This window comes from Rattus norvegicus, chromosome 15 (genome assembly GCF_036323735.1).
Source record: "Rattus norvegicus strain BN/NHsdMcwi chromosome 15, GRCr8, whole genome shotgun sequence".
Lineage (NCBI taxonomy): Eukaryota > Metazoa > Chordata > Mammalia > Rodentia > Muridae > Rattus > Rattus norvegicus.
The window spans coordinates 23,081,915-23,092,700 of NC_086033.1; the positions used below are offsets into that span (position 1 = coordinate 23,081,915).

The window sequence follows — 10,786 nt, forward strand, 5'->3', positions numbered from 1 at the left end:
TCTCTGCCTCTCTCTCTGCCTCTCTCTCTGCCTCTCTCTCTCTGCCTCTCTCTCTGCCTCTCTCTCTGCCTCTCTCTCTGCCTCTCTCTCTGCCTCTCTCTCTCTGCCTCTCTCTCTCTGCCTCTCTCTCTGCCTCTCTCTCTGCCTTTCTCTCTCTGCCTCTCTCTCTGCCTCTCTGCCTCTCTGCCTCTCTCTCTCTCTCTCTCTCTCTCTCTCTCTCTCTCCCCCCCCCCTCTCTCTGCCTCTCTCTCTCTCTGCCTCTCTGCAGCCATGCACCTGTTTCAGGAACAGGCGAGTAGAAGAGAAGGTGAGGAGAGAATGTTCTAGAAGCTTCAGGCCTGGAGGGACCTGAGAAGATTACTAAAGTTACTCTCTGGAGCCGTGTCAACCCAGGCTGGTTCTTCTAAATCCGCCCACAGCTCTGGGAGTTCCTGTCCTTATCTCAGCCATTCCCATGGATCCCATCTGAGGCTGGGCCCTAACTGGCCTGGATGATAGTTCTGTGTGTCCGTTAGCCTTCTGCGCTGCCTCTCACATTAGCTTCTCCCAACCCTTCCCATGGTGAAGGCAACAGCATTTTCCCAAGAACCCACATGACTTAGTCACATTGACTAATTCTTCCTTCCCCCTGAACCTCACATCCAACAAGGGTCACAACCTGAGTTGCCTCCACCAATGGAGTCTCTCATGCCTACCCATCCTCCCCTTCCTGAAGCTTCTCCCTTGAGTTCTCAGCCTCCTCTCCACCCTCATCCATCCTTTTCCAATCAAATCTCCCCAAAGTTATGATCCACAATAAGAAATAGACTATAAAGTCGGGTGGTGATGGTGCACACTTTTAATCCCAGCACCAGGGAGGCAGTTCTCTGAGTTCGAGGCCAACCTGGTCTACAGAGGGGGATCTGGGGTAGCCAGCACTGCACAAACTAAAAGAAATGGATTGTATTTTACTTTATACACACACACACACACACACACACACACATACACACACACACATACACACACACATACACACACATACACACACACATACACACACATACACATACACATACACACACACATACACACACATACACACACATACACACACACACATACAGACACACACACATACACACACATACACACACACATACACACGCACATACACACACATACACACACACATACACACACACATACACACACACATACACACACATACACACACATACACACACACATACACACACATACACACACATACAGACACACACACATACACACACATACACACACACACATACACACACATACACACACACACACACACACACACACACACACACACACACCAAAAAAAACCTATGCACAAGAATACTGCGCTCCGATTTGTGGTTTTCCTGGTTGAATCTTTGTGACCTTGACACATCTAGACTTATCTGGGAAGAGGAACCTCAACTGAGAAAACGCCTCTGTCTCAGTTACCTGTAGACAAATTTGTAGATCACTTCTTGGCTAGTGATTGACCTGGAAGGACCCAGCCCATTGATGACAATGTCACCCCTGGGCTGGTAGTCCTGGGTGTATGCTGCAGACCACCCAGGGGAGTGTGTCAGCAGAGGGACCAAGGCTTGGATTTCAGGTAGAGAACAGATTCGGCGCGACAGACAGACACAAACTCGAGGTGTGTGCTGCTGCAAAAAGCTTTACTTCTTGGCATAGATTTAACAGTTAGAACAGGTACATCGGGCTGGAGAGATGGCTCAGCAGTTAAGAGCACTGACTGCTCTTCCAGAGGTCCTGAGTTCAAATCCCAGCAACCACATGGTGGCTCACAACCATCTGTAGCGGGATCTGATGCCCTCTTCTGGTGTGTCTGAAGACAGCAGCAGTGTACTTATGTATAATAAATAAGTCTTTAAAAAGAAAAAAAAAAGGTGTGAGATGTTTCTGTCTCTGAACTTTCAGTTCCTGAGACATTTAAAGGTACATGACCATTTTCCCACACTGCTATATTCTTAAAATCAGACATTGTTGACAGGCTTAAAGTTGCTAAGATCACCAAGGCTAGAACACAGAAGGCACCTCCACCGCAAGCTTAGACCCTAGTCATCATTCATTTGTAGGGAGACTGCCAGGGACCTCCAGGAGGTCAAGCCATTCCAGGCACCTGCCTCTGTCTGGATAGAAATGAAGCACAAGAGCTTCATGTCTCACAGACTCTACTGGAGTGGGTGTGGCAGGTGTACGTGAACGCAGGCTGAGCAGGCCATGGAGAGCAAGCCAACAAGCAGTACTTCTCCATCCATGTCTGTCTGCGGAGCTCCAGCCTCCAAGTTCCTACTCTGGTTTCCTGCTGTGGCATCCCTCAGCACTCTGTGAGCTGTGGTGTGTAAGCCAAATTAACTCTTTCCTCTTCAAGCTGCTTTGGGTCACAATCTTTGTCACAGCAACAGAGGGGGAACTAGACAGTGAATCGTCCACTCAGCTTTGCAACCTAAGTTGGAGGCCACAACCTGCAGACGCCACCCCAAACAGCTGAGTGTCTCACAACTCCAGTGAAGGCCTGTGGCCATCGCTGTCCCCAGAGACACGAGTTCAAGTCTTTTCACCCAGCATCGTAGGATGACCCCGTTTCTCCTTCCTGCTTCCAGCTATGCCTTCTAGCCTCCTGGGCTCTAGTGGCCAAGTAGACTGTGAATGAAACTCTTTCTCTGAGGGATCAGTGAGATGCTCTGTGGGTAAGAGAGTCTGCTCCACAAGCCTGAGTCTGATACCCAGAACCCATGATAGACGGAGAGAACCAGCTCCAGAGAATCTCTGACCCCCATATTCTTGTTGGGGCACACATGCTCACGCCTGCACATATCATAGACATGCTAGGATAATGAAACAAAAGATCATTTTAAGAAAGAAAGGGCTGCGCTCCCAGGGACTAAACCACCATCCAAAGAGTATACATGGGCTGACTCATGGCTCCAGCTGCATATGTAGCAGAGGATGGCCTTGTTGGACATCAGTGGGAGGAGAAGCCTTTGGTCCTGCCATGGCTCAATGCCCCAATGTAGGGGAATGTCAGGGCAGGAAGGTGGGAAGGGGTGGGTGGTTGGATGGGGGGAACACCCTCATAGAAGAACCCTGGGGGTTTATGGATGAGAAACCGGGAAAGGAGATAACATTTGAAGTGTAAATAAAAAAATGTCCAATAAAAAATTTTTTTAAAAAAGAATAGGATTGGACACTCCAAATTTTAGTTATACTTTTCATTACTCTGCCTGTTTATAACATTTAACAAAATAAATATGTTTTACTCAGAAAGAAAGATAGATAGACAGACAGACAGATAGATGGATAGACAGATAGATAGATAGATAGATAGATAGATAGATAGATAGATAGATAGATGGAAAGAAAGAAAGGAAGGAAGGAAGGAAGAAGGACTGGAGAGATGGCTCAGTGGTTAAGAGCACTGACTGCTCTTCCAGAGGTCCTGAGTTCAGCTCCCAGCAACCACATGGTGGCTCACAACCATCTGTAATGGGACCTGATGCCCTCTTCTGGTGTGTCTGAAGATGGTTACAGTGTTCTCATATATAATAAGTAAATAAATCTTTTTTTTAAATGGGAGGCTAAGAAAACCGATTAGCCCAGAGAAAAAAAGAGCTGAGGATTTTTTGTTTTGTTGTTTTTTTTTTCCAATAGAAAAACTGACATTTCGTTGGATCATAGAGACACCTAACAAGATGGCATTGCTGCCACTGTAGGTTAGTGGTAGTGCCTGCCTGCTTGCCTGCCTGCCTGCTTGCCTGCTTGCCTGCTTGCCTGCTTGCCTGCTTGCCTGCTTGCCTGCTTGCCTGCTTGCCTGCTTGCCTGCTTGCCTGCCTGCCTGCCTGCCTGCCTGCTTGCCTGCTTGCCTGCTTGCCTGCCTGCCTGCTTGCCTGCCTGCTTGCCTGCTTGCCTGCCTGCTTGCCTGCTTGCCTTCCTGCCTGCCTGCCTGCCTGCCTGCCTGCCTGCCTGCTTGCCTGCTTGCCTGCTTGCCTGCTTGCCTGCTTGCCTGCCTGCCTGCTTGCCTGCTTGCCTGCTTGCTTGTCAAACAGCTGTATAATTTTGCTTTCCCACAGGCTGGTGGCAAAGGAAAATACATTTAAAAAAAAACTTTTAAACCAGGTGAAAGGAACCCTTTTCCTCCTCAGATTTGGACACGTTTACCTTGAGAAAGCACATGTGTGTCGGCAGAGTTACCGAGACCTGGTTCTGTTAACGGGGGAATGCTCAAAGAAGGAGACAGTTATGATTACTTCCCCTTGTCTTGTGTTCTTTCGCAAAAATAGAGGAAACTAAAAGGCAGATGATGGCTGTCATTAGTTACCTTGGGAAGTGTCCATCATGGCTTCTCCTCTGTATTTCCTAAAGAAATGACTGCTGACTGTGGTCTAGCCCTGGGTAATCTGGTTTAGTCCTTCCTGTGCCTGTCTTAGGATTTCCATTGCTGCGAAGGAAGACCAGGATCACAGCAAAATATATTTATATTTAGAAAAATATATTTACTTAGGGCTGGCTTACAGTTTCAGGGGTTCAATCCATTATCATTATGGTGGAAAGCATGGCAAAATGCAGGCAGACATGGTACCGTAGGAGCCTAGAGTTCTACATTTTGATCTGAAGGCAGTCAGAGGGCCCCAACTGGGTGGAGCTTAAGCATGTATATGACCTCAAAGCCTGCAAACACACTTCCTCCACAAGGCCACACCCACTCCACAAGGCCACACCTACTCCACAAGGCCACACCTACTCCACAAGGCCACACCTACTCCACAAGGCCACACCTACTCCACAAGGCCACACCTCCTAATAGTGCCATGCGCTATGGCCAAGCATTCGAACACATGAGACTATGGGGGCCGTATCTATTCAGACCACCACAGTGCCCAAACTTCCCACAAGTCTGTAGGTCACCAGTTAGAAACTGACTTTCTGCCACCCACTACTTTCAAGAACACCCACCTCAATGACTCCATCGTGTCTGAGGAAGAATGAGATCAGCTGGGCATGACAGCCCATATCTCTTTGGGAGGAGGAAGCACAATCACGGGACCAAATCTGAGACAAAAACTGGGGTCCACAGAAAGTACCTGCCTCAACAAAACAAAATAATCACACAGCCTCTTCGACCACCTCTTTTAGCGGTCCATGCCCGGCATTTTGCCAGAAACTGGGGACAAAGTGACCAAGGGATGGCAGCCTGAGCTGGCGCCAAGAAGCTCACTGGTAAGCACGAAATTCTTCCTGAAATAGGGCCTGCTTCTTCTGAGAAGAAACCCTTGTTCCCTCTTCACACCTCCTGACTCCTCACCCCCACTTCCCCGGCTCCATCGCTTACTTCAGCCTAGTCTTTCTGAGTCAGCATCAGGCTGTCTTCCGCCCAGAAGTGGTTGTGGTTGTTCTAGGAAGAACCATGTGCATTCCTAATCTTTTCAGCCACCAAGCTGTGCAGTCGGCCAGCCACCAACACAATGGCTCTGAAAATGCTCTCTCTGTCGGTGGGTAGGATGTTTGCTGGCCCCTGTGGCAGAGTTATCTCTGTTCTTGCCTTCGACCCCAGAGAGGTCATCCATGACTACTTCTGTCTGGATCTCTCTATAGCTGACATCACCTTCTCCTCTCTCCTTATGGCATAGGGGTCCAGTCTCCACCTTCCTGTCTCCATTCTGGGAGATGATGGTCACCTTGAAGACTTTGGTGACATTCTCTCTTTGCTCTAACCTGAGTCTCCCCTGACCTCAGACCCTTATTTTGCCTCTAACTTTTCTTCTTGGGCATGCTGCTGGGTTTCAGATCCATGAGAAAGAAGAACGAACACTATGGTCTTCCTTTGGAACTCACTCCTCCCTACTGCAATCAACGGCATCGGGGGCTGAGTCAGAAGCCTCTGTGACATCTGTGACCACACTGTCCCTTCTCTTCCAGGCAGTCTTCCCGCCACTGCGATGCGTTAGGTCTGACCCCAAGCCCTCAGCCCTAACGAGCGATGGTGAATCGGTTTCATCTCATGCGTCATATTCGCCTGAATAATGTGGTAAGGATTTAGAGACAGCATTTAGCTCTGCTCTGCCTGATTTCCCCAGAATGCGCACTTCGCTTCCTAGTTAGCCCTGCACCATCTCTGGTGAACAAAGGGAGCTCAGCCACTCCTGTTGCTGGTTGCCATTGCCCTGGGTGCTCTCTCAGGACAGGGCCCCTTAATAAACGTTTCCCGCTGTGACTGCTCATCACCACAGAAATGTTGATGCCCCTCTGCACATACAGGTGTGTCAGTGAGGACTAGCGATCCCACATGTATTGATAGTACATTATAAAGAAGCTTATTTTAAGCAACCCTTTGGTGTGTGTTGTATTTATCATTTACTATCGAGGAAAGTAATCGTGACGTGCTGGGGACGAATGTGTGTCTGCTTATTTTTACATAAATTTAAATCTTGGCTGAATATTTGATCCTGTAAGATGTAGAGACGTATTATTCAAAGTTGACCGATATTTTGCTTTTTAAGTAGTTGGTGCTGGACTGAAGAAACGGCTTAGTGGTTAAGAGCACTGACTGCTCTTCCGGAGGCCCTGAGTTCAAATCCCAGCAACCACATGGTGGCTCACAACCATCTGCAATGGGATCTGATGCCATTTTCTGGTGTGTCTGAAGTCAGCGACAGTGTACTCACAGACATAAAATAAATAAATAAATCTAGATAGATAGATAGATAGATAGATAGATAGATAGATAGATAGAGCTGAGAATGATGCCTTGTGGAACTATACGATGGCAGAAATATGCTCACAGCGATTTCAGAGATTGTTAAAAACTCTATTCTAATCACAAACCCAAATCCTCCAACAATTAAAAAATTATTATTATTTTATGTGTATGGGTGTTTTGCCTGCATGTATACCTGTATACCATGTGTGTACTTGCTGCCCGGGGAGACCAGAAGAAGTCCTGAAGTGACAGACTATTGTGAACCACCGTGGAGTGCTGAGAATCAAATCCATGTCCTCTGGAAGAGCAGTTGGTACTCTTCAGTGCTGTCCCATCCCTCTAGCCCTAACCGTTTAAAAAGAGGGTTTAAATAAGCAGCTCAAATAGCAATTTTTAAAATGGAGCCTTCTGATACCTTGATACCTTCATGCTAAATAATGACAGCCAGAAATATTAAAAGTCTTTGCTTCCTAGAAGTAAACCACTGTGTTTTTCTAAGAGCAAAAAGTCTCGTACAGCAGAAGCACTGCTGCTCATAAAGTAGACGTGAGACACAGTGTATCCGTCAGACAGCGCCCACAGCACAAAGCTACTCTGTCTGTTGAGAACCAAGGCTGCATTGAGATCCTGTGTGAAGATGGGTGAAGACTGCTGGAAACCCCTCAGATTTGTTCCCTGTTTGATTTGGAATTAATCTGGGGTAGCCGTGGGTCTGAAAAGCTCCCAGCGTCATCACCCCTCAAATAAGCTCCACGTTTAGTGACTCGCGGTCCACGAAGCTGAGTCTTGGAATACCAAAAATATTCTAAAACTTGTCAAGTATCGCAAGAAGAGTGGAGATTTTCTGCCCACTTCTCCTCCCCCTCCCCTCTACACACACACACACACACACACACACACACACACACACACACTGCAGCACTCGCTCCACACTGTCAGGCTAGTGAGGCTGTCCCTGACCGTCACCATGATCATCTACCGGGATCTCATCAGCCATGACAAGCTGGTCTCCGACTTCTACAAGATCTGGGAGATGGCAGATGAACTGTGCCTGAAGGCGGAGAGCAAGATGGTCAGTAGAACAGGGGATGTCATGAATGATTGGCTCATTGGTGGAAAGGCTTCCACTGAAGGTCTGAAGGGCACCAGTAGTCACTGGTGTTGACCTTGTCAGGAACCATCACTTACAAGAAGCCAGCTTCACAGAAGAGGCCCACAAGAAAGCCCATCAAAGACTGCATGAAATCACTCAAAGGCCAACTTGAAGAACAGAACCTGGGAAGAGTAAAGCCTTTCATGACTGAGCTGCAGAGCCAATTAAGCACATCCTTGCTAATTTCAATGACTACCAGTTTTTTTATTGGTGAAAACATGAATCCAGATGGCATGGCTGCTCTCCTGGACTACCGTGAAGATGCTGGGACTCCATTCATGATTTTCTTTAAGGGCTTAGAGATGGAAAAATGTTAACGAAATTGGATCTATCGCCTGTCACCATAATTGGCCACTGCTTACCATCCATATGACACCAGAACTTAGGACAAGTGGGACTGATGTCATCTCGAGCTTTTATTTTGACCGTGATTATTTGGAGTGAAGGCATTGTTTTGTTTTGTTTTTAAGAAAAAAAAAAACATATCATGGGGCTGGAGAGATGGCTCAGTGGTTAAGAGCACTGATTGCTCTTCCAGAGGTCCTGAGTTCAATTCCCAGCAACCACATGGTGGCTCACAACCATCTATAATGGGATCTGATGTCCTCTTCTGGTGTGTCTGAAGACAGCAGCAGTGTACTCATATAAATAAAAATAAATAAATCTATTTAAAAAAACATATCATGTGGGTTGTCTAAAAATAAAGTGCATTTAAATTCACTTAAGAAAAAAAAGAAGTAACAGTGAAAATAATTTTATGGTTATGGTGTCGCCCCAACATGAGCAACCGTATTTAAAGGGAGTTTTGGGATTAGGAAGGTTGAGAACCACTGCCAAAGGACCTTCACTATCTGATCCCCACACTGTAGTGTAGTCTTGTGGTTCATGGTACAGAAGACCCAATGTCTCCCTGCCCCATTTCAACCCCTCCGTCGGCTACTTACTTACTACCTGTGCAACCCCTGGGCGACCCCGTCCATTTATTTAAGTCCCTATGCCTCCGTTTCCTCATCAAACAAGGGAGAACAGTCATTACTCATTGATAGCTGCTGTGAGGATTACACAGGTTAAAGGACAGAAAATGCCTACCTTAGCTCCTGTGTGCAATAAACCCAAGGGCAATGTCCATTCACATTGCTACCACACCTGGAACCCTTCTCCTCCTTGGCTTTGGTCAGGGTGTTCTCTGGTGTTGCCCCGCCTCTCTCCACTCCCTGTAGGAGTAAATTGTTCCTCTCTCTGCACGCCAACGGCGTGTGTCATATGCTTCTGCTCCAGCGTGTACCTGGGCAGGCAGTAATTGGTGTCTGTGTGTTCATGAGACCCAGGGTTTGGGTGCCCCTTAAAGGCAGGGGTCTGCCTTGCCTGCTTTTGTGTTAGCTTCTTCTGCTGAGTGTCTGGAGGACAGTAGCCCTGACGGTGAACGGTGTTGTGTTAGGGAGTGGATGAACTGCCGGCACAGGCAGGGATGGATGTTGAGTAGCAATACTGGTCAGAACTGAAGTTGTTAGTTATCTTCCTTGCAGGTTCCTCCTTCCTTCCGGGAGTACCACATTGGTTTCTGCTATGGCATAGCTGGGAATTGGCTCGCTCTGACTTGTTTGCTCCTGGGAGGGGGTTTGTGAAGCTCAGTGCTATCACGCTCATTCTCGTCGCCATAAACCTGGATTGCGGTTTTTCATGGACTAATTTCCTCCGCCACTCAGGTTCCACTCCAGGTAAAGAACAAACAGGACTTCCCCCTCTCTACTCCAGGATTCCTGACACTCCCCACCCTGTGCCCCCCTACACACACACCTTTCTTTTCACTATGTAGCTCTGGCTAGCCTAGAACTTACAGAGATCCACCCGTCTCAGCCTCTCAAGTACTGGGACTGAAGGCATTTGACGCCATGCCCAGCTTGATGTTCATTCTTGTTGAGACCATGGACGCTGTGGTCTCCGAGATTGTGACTATCATGGCTGCGAGTGGTGGCAAGGTTTTTGGAGAGCGTTGGGTTACAATTAGATGACGGAATTAGTCCCTCTGAACTCGACCTCCCGGAATTTGTTGCCTGAGCTAAAGAGGTGACAGCCTCGAACTCCAGTGCATTCCTATTACTAGACCGCCATGGTTTACAGGAGACCGCCAGGCTAAGTCAAGCTTCTTTGAATTCTCTGAGAACTCTGCAAGGTTGGTTGTGATCCTTGTGGTTTCACAACCCATGGGGGTCCCTTCAAAAGTGCAGAGAGGGGCTGGAGAGGCACTGACTGCTCCCTCAGAGAACCCAAGCTCAGTTCCCAACACCAGCATGGCTGCTCAGTCAACTCCAGTTCCAGGAGATCCAAGCCCTCTTCTGGCCTCTGTGGGCCCCCCAGACATACATGTGGTACAAGGACATGCACGCAGGCATTCACATGTACTTATAAGATAAAGATATTCTTTTTTGTTATGTATAGAGAGGGCTAGGGCGCTGGCTTAGTGGGTAGAAACACTTGCTGAGCAAGTCGGAGACCTGAGTTCAGATCTAAGTGTCCACATAAAAAGCCAGGCGTGGCCACGCCCACCTCTCACTCCAGGGCCTTTGAGGAGCAAGAGTGAAAGTCTCTCCCGGGCTTGCCAATCACCAGCCTAGCTCCAGGTTCAGTGAGAGCCTCTGTCTCAAAGGAGCAAGACTCAGGACCTCTTCCTCCTTAAGTGTACACACGGTGCGTGGCCGCACCTGTATAACGAAACAACAGAAAGCGAAGGGAATAAGACAAAAGCCCAGAAAGGCAGCCTTGGTGGCACACGCCTGGAGTCCCAAATACCAGCAGGTAAAGTTAGAAGAATCAAGCCATTCTTGAGTATATATGCAGTTCACAGCCAGCCCCAGCTAAGTGAGACCCCCGTCTCCAACAAATAAACAAAAATGCAG

General features: G+C 47.8%; 1 pseudogene; it reads left to right on the plus strand.

Moving 5' to 3' along the window:
- Positions 1-4,192: 4,192 nt before the first annotated feature.
- Tpt1-ps8 (tumor protein, translationally-controlled 1 pseudogene 8) lies at positions 4,193-8,426 on the plus strand (annotated as a pseudogene).
- The last annotated feature ends 2,360 nt before the right edge of the window (positions 8,427-10,786 follow it).